This window comes from Glossina fuscipes, unplaced genomic scaffold (assembly GCF_014805625.2).
Source record: "Glossina fuscipes isolate IAEA_lab_2018 unplaced genomic scaffold, Yale_Gfus_2 0, whole genome shotgun sequence".
Lineage (NCBI taxonomy): Eukaryota > Metazoa > Arthropoda > Insecta > Diptera > Glossinidae > Glossina > Glossina fuscipes.
This window is the reverse complement of record NW_023998414.1, coordinates 30,554,718-30,566,093: the sequence shown is the minus strand read 5'-3', so window position 1 is coordinate 30,566,093 and position 11,376 is coordinate 30,554,718. Positions and strand designations below refer to the sequence as shown.

The window sequence follows — 11,376 nt, the reverse complement described above, 5'->3', positions numbered from 1 at the left end:
TATATATATATATATATATATATATTTAGTATATTTAATTACAGATGATATTTTTTTTTAAGATAGATGTCTTTATTATTATTATTTTTACTTTCTAATAACTAAGTATTTATTTATTGATTTAACATGAAACTTAAACATGAATTATCATAAATGCGAGTTCATATGCTTAAGCATAAGTCAATTTGAATACAATATTAGTATACGGGAAAGACAACAAGTCTTCGAAGGCGTACGCATGTAAAGAAACACATACATATTTACACATACACATTTAGTACATTATTTATCTAAAAATAAACGATGACTATAATAATCTCTTAACTGGTGGCATAAAAAATAGGTCAAAGTAAATTATTGTTTATAAATAATTGGCTAATATTATTATAACCATAATTTATCGACGTATTTATGCTAAAAAGATATGAAAAATAAAAACTAAAAAAAAAAAAAAAATATATATATCTATATATATATATATTAATATATATATACAAGTCATTTGCAACGGTACTTACTGCCTCTAACACAAAGGCCATGAATAGTTAAATAGTTTTCCTTAATGAGTTGCATCGTCATCATTAACATTTAAGGCTGCCTCTCCAAATGAATCTCAATACAGAGTTACTCACGTTATGTCTTGTTATTATTACATTATGTATATATATATATATATATACATATATTTTCTTTATTTCTATATGTATATATAAAAACAATATATATATATATATATATATATATATATATATATATGCATATATATTCCTTACTTCACTTTACTTTAATTTAAATTTATATTTTTTAAACGTTATTGTTATTGTTCGCCATATAATGGAAACAAATCAATAACTCCTCAATGCCTATAATACGTATACGTATTGCATAAAGCGAGTAACATATGTTCGGCATTTACTGATATCTAGAAAACACTTTATAGCCCAATCAACTAAACAACCAAGCAACTAAAAAGCCAATCGTCCAAACGGCCAGTTAAGCCAGCCCGCCGGCTGGTTTTTGAAAATCCAAAGAAATTCTATATAGCAAAACAAACCTTAACATGTAACGTTCGCATTTGGAAATATACTGTGTTCGATATATATATATATATATGTGTGTGTGTATGTGCTTGTTTGTATTCGGAGAGGGTTTAGTCATTCGTTTACTCATACACAAATACAATAACAAATAAAAAATAGACCTTAAAGTGCAAAGTACGGATATGCAAGCGTGGGAAAATGTGTGCAAAACTTATGCTGCTATTGTAACAACAAAAAGTAGGAACAAAAAGATATATAAGGGAGAGGTTTTACTAGGCATAAGACGAAATTTCAGTCCCCGTTCTTTTTTCTTTGTTTTTTTTTTCAATGCTTACAAAAATTGTGAGAGAAAGATGTAATACCTTACCTTACCTTACCTTACCTTACCTTAGTTATAAAATATAAAAGAGAATGTACGTATAGACAACTGGAATATCGCAACCACTTGTGTGAGTGGAATTTCGTGTTATTAGTAAAATTTAGTAAATCAAATTCGGGCTCGGATAATGTAAATTGATGTATATCAGTGTAACGAAAAATGCAACATTCGTAGTCGAATAGGGCGTTGAGTGACCGTACACGGTTTCCTTTACGCTTTTTCTAGGAACAGATTTTCTTTCCTAATTACAAAATAAGTTAATCTATTGTAGCAGTGTAATAACAAGTGTTTACTCGAGGTAAAGTAAACTGATGCACTGTGTAAATTTAATTCGATTCGTTTTTCGTTTAAAATTAAAATGATTTTCTTCCTTAGTGGAGAAAGACAACCCAGACAGTCTTTGGAGGTAACGAAAAGTGCAACGTTTGTAATAATACATTGCAACGTCGATTTAGCTCTTTATACTTGCACTTATTTAAGTGTAAGTTGAATTAATTTTTATATACATGTTAAAATAGGCCATAGGAGGAGAAGGAAGGGGGAGTTATACTGATGAAGCATGCGCCACAGATTCTAGGACTAGAAATCATCCGGTCAGTTGTCTTCTCATATATAGCATTGCTTGTACTTAGCAGGGCCATGTCAAAATATCTTCTTCGATGATAATTTAGAAGAAAATCTAATTTATCTTTGAATATTTGAAACTTCATTTCTGATATAATGCAATTTTTTTCCTTTCATAATTTCATTCATTGTCTGTAAGTAAAATTGCTAATTAAGCTATGATTTATGGAACGAATAGCGCAGAAATGTTTACAAAATATCTGCTTATGAATGAATGATAGCGAATAGAAGAAATATGTTTATTTTAAATTAAATGTCGCATATCGAATAAGAAATTTGTTAAAGCGATTGGGCATGACAGTGTTCATGACTAAGAATAGTTACGCATCAAGAATATTTCTGCAATTGTTGGTCCGTTGAAGAAAATATTACAAAACACATTGAATATTTTATGAGATTATTGTTGTTTACTCAGTATTGTGGGCGGCTTCTTCTTCTTCTTTAGTAGATCAAAGCAAATTTTATTTGCAATTTGTAAATTTGAACTAATAAACCTTTAAGTCAAGTAATAGATTTCTATTCAAAACATTTACGACCTTAACACGCATCAGTAATCAAGAGATAAACGAACGTTAGGTAAGACACACAAATTGATTACAAAAATGTATAAGTGTGTACATGGGTAGAACTTTGATGCAAACGTAATAATAAACTTAGATACACTGCATTCTTACTCCGTCATTATTAAAGGTTGTAGCGAAACGAATGATTAATATTGTTTCGAGTTTATATCCGTACTTTGGCGTTACTTGGCGAGTGTGAACACGTATCTTAAATGGAAATGATCTAAACTGATGTCGGTACTATATATATATATATATATATATATATATATAAATAAATACTCTACCATTATTATTTAATAGCTTTTCAAACGCAACAAATTTAACAAAATTTTAGAGATTAGAGCCATCTACGCCTCTCATCTGAAGAGAAAGAAAATCATTTAAAGAGAAAATCATTTGCAATCTCTTAAGGACATAAGCGTAAAAAATTTAATAAACCATTAGTTTATTCCACACATATTAAATAGTAATTGATTTTTGTACTGGACTTTAGCATCATTAAATTTGCAGACTATATAAAGTAAAGCACTGTTCTTAAATAATATAATAAATATAAAAATGCAATTTGTTTGGGAATGATCATCTCGGGTCCGATTACAAGTCAACTATATAGGGGAGCAGAGAATTTGCATAACTCCGATGGCATATCCGAGATAACAAAGATTTTATTATTAGACTCAGCTCAACCTGCCGTATTAAGTTTGTTGTGCGAATGCATGTAATACCGACAAAAGGTTGAGATAGATTACTCACCGTTTACGAATCATTATTTGCCTCAGTAACTGGCTATGCATTTTCATATTCATTCTATTGATGAAAACTTTTGAGATCTTTCATAAATTGGTACAATGAGGCATTTTGGTCCAAAGATACATCACTTTTGCAACCACTCTCCATATAACCATGTGTTTTGAAAAGCCGTTACGTAGGAAAAAAATTCGAAATTTCAACGAGAAAAATTTCTAAGGACTACCAATTGAGGTTTTGCTAATTCAATGTGAAAAATGTGATTCAATGAGCCAAGTATTTGAGCCCCTTACCCATATAACCAATTCTATGGCAAGGAAGTTCTTCTATGACGTGAAGGTTTAATTTTATGACGACAATTTTTTGCGTAATAGTAATTTTATATGCAAATGAAGTGTACCAAATGTGGATCAAGTAGATTTATTCTCCGCAGCCCATCCAATATAAGGGCTCGCATGAAAAATATGTTCACGCATGGTAGACTTTCAATCTAATAATATATCAAGAATTGTATTAGGCGTAGGAGTATAAAATTTTAGCGATCGAGTTTTTCGACTGTCACGTTATTATTTGTTTTTGTCTTTTTTTATAGTCTCCGTTGTTAGTTCCACCCTAAATATAAATCTGTAAAAGTGTTTAACTGGTCGTAGTGCATTTATTATTATTATTGAATGACTAACAGCTTTCGTGATCTACTTTTTTTCAGAGTTTTTTTTTACAAAAAAAAAAGAGAGAAAAAAAAAATATTGCATTGGCCTATGATTCCCCATTAACTACAGTACACCACTTCGCTTAATATAGTTATTCATATAAAGCTTTTTTAAAAGAAGGCGTTTTATGGGAATTGTTCCGATTCGCATCATTCTCAGTGGCATTTCTTCTTGGGCCGAAATGCATTGTTGTATCAAATTTTATCAAAATGTCTCCAATAATTACGACCGGTACGTCGGACAGGCAGACAAACAAGTTCACTCCGGATCATTCCACGAATCGATCGTTATTATAAAAGCCTGCTTTATCTCTTTTATCTGAGAGTTGTATGCGTCGATATAAACTTAATACACACTTGTACAATAGGTGGTGCGGGGTATGATAAGTGACAAGCAGTGAGTAACGACATCGTTTTCAAATAACTCTACGAAGAGAATTGGTTGACGGAAATATCGTCAGTGCGAATGCTAGCAACATCCGAAAGAACTTAAGTTGAGACCAGCTTTTGTTATGTCAATCGATTTGCAATCATTTTATGATTTAATACTTAGGAATGTTTCTCCGTCTGTTCGATGTCTGTCCATTTACTTGTGTGTGTAACTTACAAGTCGGATTTTTCGAGATATTTAACGAAATTTGCTCTTGAGGAAATGAATGAATGGAATCGGACGATTTCCATTCACGACCGCTCCATGTTCACGATCACTACCCATATAGTGCCTTATTATGAAAAAGTCGTTACTTTCTGACGATAGGCTTTGGTGCGAGGGTGAATCGAATTGAAAATGGTTCGGATCGAATCACTTTTTCGACCACTTCCCATACAACACTATAATAGTCGTTATATGAATAACTATAGTAAGCAATGTGGTGTAGGGTTTTCAATATTTCACTTTGTATAATTTTAGGTACATGGTATAACCATGGTTAATGGTATATTGTTACTTAATACAAGTTTTTGTTTTTTAAGGATTATATTTTCTGATCCTCCACCCATAAGTGCAGCTTTTAATAAGAGAAACCTTAAGTTTTTGTACAGTTTGTAGACTTGATTTCGGTATTGTATAAATAAGTATAAATTCTCAGCTCTCTTTAATGAACAAATATCGAGAATCTTGAGATTAATTTTAAGCTTAGTTAACTTTAACTTAAACTTGTGATGAAATTTTCGAAAAAAAAATAAAATAAAAAACAGAAATACTACGGTGTTAACTGACTCTTTTTTTTTCTGATCATCTTTTGCTAGTATGATACATGTTCCAGCTAATTATTTTGCAGTTCTATTATTGAGATTAATTGAGATTTACAATTTTTTAAAGAAACTGTACCGTAACGCAGATGGTTATCCATTTTACATTCTTTTAAAACAAATACTTAGTATTGAGAATGTTGTTAAGGATATAACAGCAGTTGCATCTATTTATTCATGTTTTTGTTGTGTAAATCCTAACATATAACCATTTCCAGGCATTAAATCATTCCGTGTACAATAATTCTGACGGCAATAACATGTTATCTAGATTTGCATTCTAAGACCGTATCCTAATAACAAGTTGCATTAATTATAACAACATGATAAGCTGAATATGTTAGCCAATGCACAAACTTATTGCTTCTGATGTTAGTTATGCAACATTGTATTTATTTTACTTTACAAACAAATGTGGCAAATAAAATAGTAAATAAATAAAAAAAAATTTGAAATAAAAAAAATAATAAGAATAAGAAAATAAGAAAGAAAATAAGTACAACTGCAATAAAATTGTTTATTCGTCATAAATTTTAAAATACCCATTAAACTTTCTTTATAACCAGATTTTTTTACATTTTTTGATTAATAATATTATTTCTTATGTTGTTAATCGGCAAACTTCATTCTTTAAGGGGGATTTACATACATACAAAAATATATAAAATAAAAAAAAAAGAAGAAGAAGAAGAAAACTGTATTAAATTGCTAACATAAAAAGAATTCAAAGAAACTCTTTATGTACGCACAGGTAAATTACTAACCAGCAACGCGTAGACTTTATTTATATGCGGCCTTAATAGTGAAATTGTAAACTCCTTTTATATCCATCGCTAAAAAATCGAGATATAATAGATAAGTCAATTTGGTTATATACAACCGTAAGCACAAACTAGAGATCCGCCAAAATAATATAAATCGATTTGTTGCGTTTGTCTGTCCGTGAGACTTATAATCCGCGGGTTAATGTGTCATTTACAGTTTAAATTCCCATAGTTACAAATATTCAGTTTGCAAACTGATAATAACTTAGTTTTCATCCAAGTATTTATGAAAATCCTAATTAACCCCTTGAAGATTTAGATAAGGACTTTGAAATAGTTGTAGTTTTCGCGAGAGAATAAATTGTTATACATGAATTGTTATTTACAAGGCCATGCGAAAATATGGCTCAGAGAACCCATAAGACACGGAAACGTGAAACAATTTCGCCATATATGCCGTATCTATCGTTTGCTGTTACAAGTTCCAAAGTCTAAGAAGGTAAAATATCGGCTTTGAAAACTAAAGCAGACATCAATTTTGAATTAAGTTCAATCGTTTACCAAAGCAAATCCATTATATATTTAACCCAATCATTATATTATGGATATTAAGTATAAGAAAATGAAAAGAACAAAATTTTATTCGGCTTTGACGTCACTTTTCTTTACACCATTGGCTTTCCGCCATTAGCTAGTGTACAAAGTTTGATTGCATGATAGAGTGAACACCCATTTTCATGATATACACGCATACATTACGTTACATTTATAAAGTATTCTGATTGAACCGATTTTCAGGTTTTGATATCGAACTTTTTTTGGTTGTTTGTTTGCTTTAGATCATTTGAAGAGAAAACTATTGAATTTTTTGATAATTCCTCTGAGGGAATTTAATGGATTTTTGGACTTTAAGTGAACAAAATATTTAGACAAAGTTTCAGATCAATTTTGTTTTTCTAGAAGAAAATTTGATTTCATCAAAAAGATCATAGCCAACCAGAAAGATCAACGAAGATCCGTTACTTATTCCATTTTGTATGGGTTACAAACGTTTAACAAATTTGATAACACTTTCGTTGGTGAATATGAAAAGTGATTGGTCTTGGTAGGGTAATAGCTAAGTAACTAGTGCATGTAAGCTTTACAAATTAAATGTGTATAGGTGTATAATTAACTGTTAAACATATCACTGCTTCCCCGTTCACATTAATTGCGCTTGCTATGTAACATGTTTAGTATACTTTAGCTGCACTTTTATCTCTCATGCTACAATTAAATGCTCCTCAACGGATTCGAGGAAATACATGCTTTTTTTTTTTTTTTTTCAAAAACGTATTAAAAATAAAAATGGTAAAAAAAAAAGAAGAGAAGATTAGTATTAGCTTTTTGGTAAAACGTAAGCTATTTTCATGAGAGGTGCTTTCGCTTTCTTTGTCGCATAATTTTTTCCTTTTAATTACACTTTGCTAATTTATTACATCATTGTGTCACTATCTGATTATACAAGTAAAAAATCTTGGCAAAAATCCGACGTGTTTTTGTGAAAGACATATTTTAGGTAATAACTCGTAGAGTTGCATATCACTGGTCACCATAGGCGGGTAGTTGTTGATTTGCAGAATTGCAATAACAAACGGGAGGACACATCCATCTTTATCTGAAAATAAAAAAAACTCTCCCATTTCCCAGAGTAAATATATGTAAATTTCTCAGTTGTTTATCCTTATTGCACGTAATTTGCTAAGTGCTAAAGTGCTAACCTACAGACAGACGTGCAAGACAATACGATATCCGTTCTCATTCCCGTCCATTCATTCCTGTATTAAAATAATAATTCTGACTGCGATTTTTTAACGACTACAAAGGATCAGAGTATACTATGGGATAATCACTTCTACTCTTTCAAGGTCGACGTATTAAGTTTTCTTTAATTCCCATACGGTAGGCTAAAATGTCAACAAATAGTATTATTTGAACGATCCGGATATGTTGCTAATCATTCGAATTATGCGTAGACAGATCTTGGTTATTGTATCACGATAACGTATTGGATCTGCGAGACATTTTCACCCGCAATTTAACTTATCCGCGCAATTACACTGTTCGTTTGATTTAATTCAGTCTGACTTCTGCTTATATCCGAAATTGAAAAAAAACCGGTATGCATAATGAATAATGAGGCAGAGACGAAGTAACAACTTTTCTGTTTTTTTTTTTTTTTTTTGACGAATTTAAAGAGAAAACGCGTCCTATTAACTATGCGAAATATTGGTAAGAAATTTGATGTTACAGTGTTGGCAGCTCGAGAGAAAAAATTTATTAATTTACTGAAGTCTGCTCGATATAAGCGGATAAGCTGCAGCACTTTTCGACAACACCGCACCCTCACCACCCTCTAATCTATATTGATGATGATGAGCTTTGCAATAACAGACTACGAGTAATTAAATAAGCAGATGTCCGGATGGACATAAGGATGTAGCTTATTTGACTTCAAATCTCACGTTGATCATATATTTTCAAGGCGAAGGCGAATGAAGGCATAGTAAAAGAACGAATATCTGGCGAGCGTTTTTAATATAATACACTCGAAGAATATATTCGCAACAATATAAAAGCAAAGATAGTAAGCCCTAACGCTTCAATTTTTAAATATTCCCCAGTTATGAATGATATATTGAGGTGTTACAGTTGATTTTTCAAATTTGTTAAATTGAAATCAGCTCCGATATCGTAATCGTAGTTTCAGTAAGCAAATAGACCGTTGGACTTGCTAAAGAGAATAATTATCTTTGTTTAAGTGATCTATTTGCATACAGTGTATGTACATATATTAACAAACCTTTCGTGATCAATGTATAAAAGAATGAACAAATTTCAATCACAAGAAAACATTTTATTGTTGCGTAAGACGCACTCCTCAATTTGTTGTTGTTTCATTGTTAATTGTTATGGGAACACGATTACGAAAACTTAAAGCAAAACAAATTGAAGAAGAAGAGTACATTTATAAGAATACCCAACATTGTTAGCAATATTAATATATTCATATATATACACACACATAATATATATATACATACCCAAGCATGCAAACATAACGACACCGTTACTGTGTGTGATTTTGCCATTTAAGAGGTGCATGTAAAAGAATTCACATAAACTTGAACTTACACATAAACTTCACATCAATTTTTATGTGCAGTAAACGCACACAACAACAAAGCGTTTTCGTGTAATGTAGTGCAACACGGTATAATTAAAGGCATTTAAACAGTAAACTGTATGTAAAAAGAAAAAAAATAAATAAATAAATAAAAAGAGATGAGAAGAAGAAAAAGAAGAAGAGAAGCACACCGGAGCAAACACAAACGGTAGTTTAATTATGCATTTATTCAGATCTTATGAATGTGAGATTAATTTGTTCTTTTCTCTTTAAAAAAGTTTACTTTTTGACGGTATCTGCTGTCATAATTTGATTAATTATGTAATCATTGTATATAACATGTGTTTTTCTTCGTCTTCTTCTTCTTCTTGTTTTTCCTACATATCTATTTAAATTTTTTTTTTTTTTTCATCTGTTTCTTAAGTACATGTATATGCATGCCTGTCTCGCCGAGAATGGATAAAATAATCAGAGAATAGCAAATATTTGATACCGCTTCCTTATTGTATGTAAATGGGCAAATGTTTGTTAAGTGCATGTCATGCATGACATGCATGCATATAAGTCATGCAAGCGATGTTCACAACTACGTAGTAAGTACACTACGTAAATGTTAAGAATTCTTTGTTTTCATTATTATTTGAGAAAAAGAGGAAACTCTCTCGCTCTCTCGATCGCTTGCTAAGAAAAGCAACAAAATTGATCGTAATAATAATTACAATATTTATTATGTATATGTTGTGTTGTCACAAGTTGAACGAATATAAATATTTTGCGCGCCATTAATAACTTATAGATAATAAATATCATAAGAATATTTGCTAATTTAACTTATGACCAAACGTTTTACCATAATTCTCGTCATTCTCGTCATTGTTCTTAAGCTTAATAAATCATTAATCAAAATCTTGGATTCGTTTTTTTTTTTGCTTCATAGCTTCTCCTTTAACTATGGAACTGAAATGAAAACGCTTTGAAAACATTCATTAATGTAAAACAACATCACGTTTTTGATAAATTAATTCATGTTGACTGGTATGCAGTGTTAAAGTTTAATTGCGTTCAAAAAATATCTGAAAAATATAATATTTTCAATGTAAATTGAAAAGTTTGGAAAATAGATATATATATATATATTTTTTTTTTTGTTTGTATTTGATATGGATTGGACCTTTTAACTTAAATTTAGATCCATAATCCAGTAACTATATAGAAATCCATTGCTGATATTCATAATTTCACGTGATGATGAAATAATGATGCTTTTTTACTAAATTTTTTGATTTTTTGCTTTCTAGGTTATGTTTAACTCATTGGTGATGAAATTGGTTACGTTAAATTGAGTAACGTGCTGTTAACTCAAATTTATATCCATGATCTAGTAACTTTATAGAAATCCATTGATGATATTCAAAATTTCACGTGATGATGAAATATTGATGCCTTTTTACTAAGATTTTTTCAATTTTTTGCTTTTTAGGTTATGTTTGAATCTTTTTTTTATTTTTTTATTTCAATTGAGTAACACGCTGAAGTTGGTTGTGTACACCCCAACGACAGCATGAAGACTGGGAAAATAGATATGACACACGATACAGATTTATAGATGAAATAAATAAGAAATTTCTATAAATATTTTTATTTGAAAAGGCAAAGGAAAGAAGACCTTCTGCAAACTCTTCGTGTATTAGTAGAGCGATTCGAAAGTGCGTTAAAAGTGATTCCAGCTTTGAATATGTGTACAAAATTTGGAAAAAAATTACGTTCGTTTACATCTGACACATTTCGATCTCTAAAATAAAAAATCTTTGAATCAATACTTTATCAAGATATCTATTACTCCTTAGAATCCGGTATATATCAAATCTGATATCGACTCATTCTTGATGTGATGAAACACATCTCTCAAAGTCGGTATATTATCTATGCAAATTGATTCGAAAAATATAATTCCAATTGTGTTTGTCGTCAAAATTTCAGTAACCGAAAAGTAACATAAACTAATCTTTCATATCACTAAAAATTAATATCGTAATTTCCTTCTTAGCGATTTTAAGCACTTTGCCTGGTTCAAATTTTCCTGCTTAGCGATTTTAATAACTTTACTTGTTTCAAATTTCCTTCTCAGCG

At 30.3% G+C, this 11,376-nt stretch overlaps 1 protein-coding gene across 2 annotated transcripts in view; it reads left to right on the top strand.

Moving 5' to 3' along the window:
• The window catches only part of LOC119639708 (myb-like protein P), a 68,732-nt gene that overhangs the window by 41,490 nt on the left and 15,866 nt on the right, over positions 1–11,376 (top strand). Inside the window, exon 1 of one of the 2 annotated variants that reach the window (XM_038037321.1) lies at positions 6,431–6,579. The exons of the other annotated variant lie outside the window; for it this stretch is intronic. The gene's annotated coding sequence lies outside the window, so the exon portion shown is untranslated. Of the gene's footprint in view, positions 1–6,430; positions 6,580–11,376 lie in introns of those variants that run through there. 2 annotated transcript variants of the gene reach the window in all.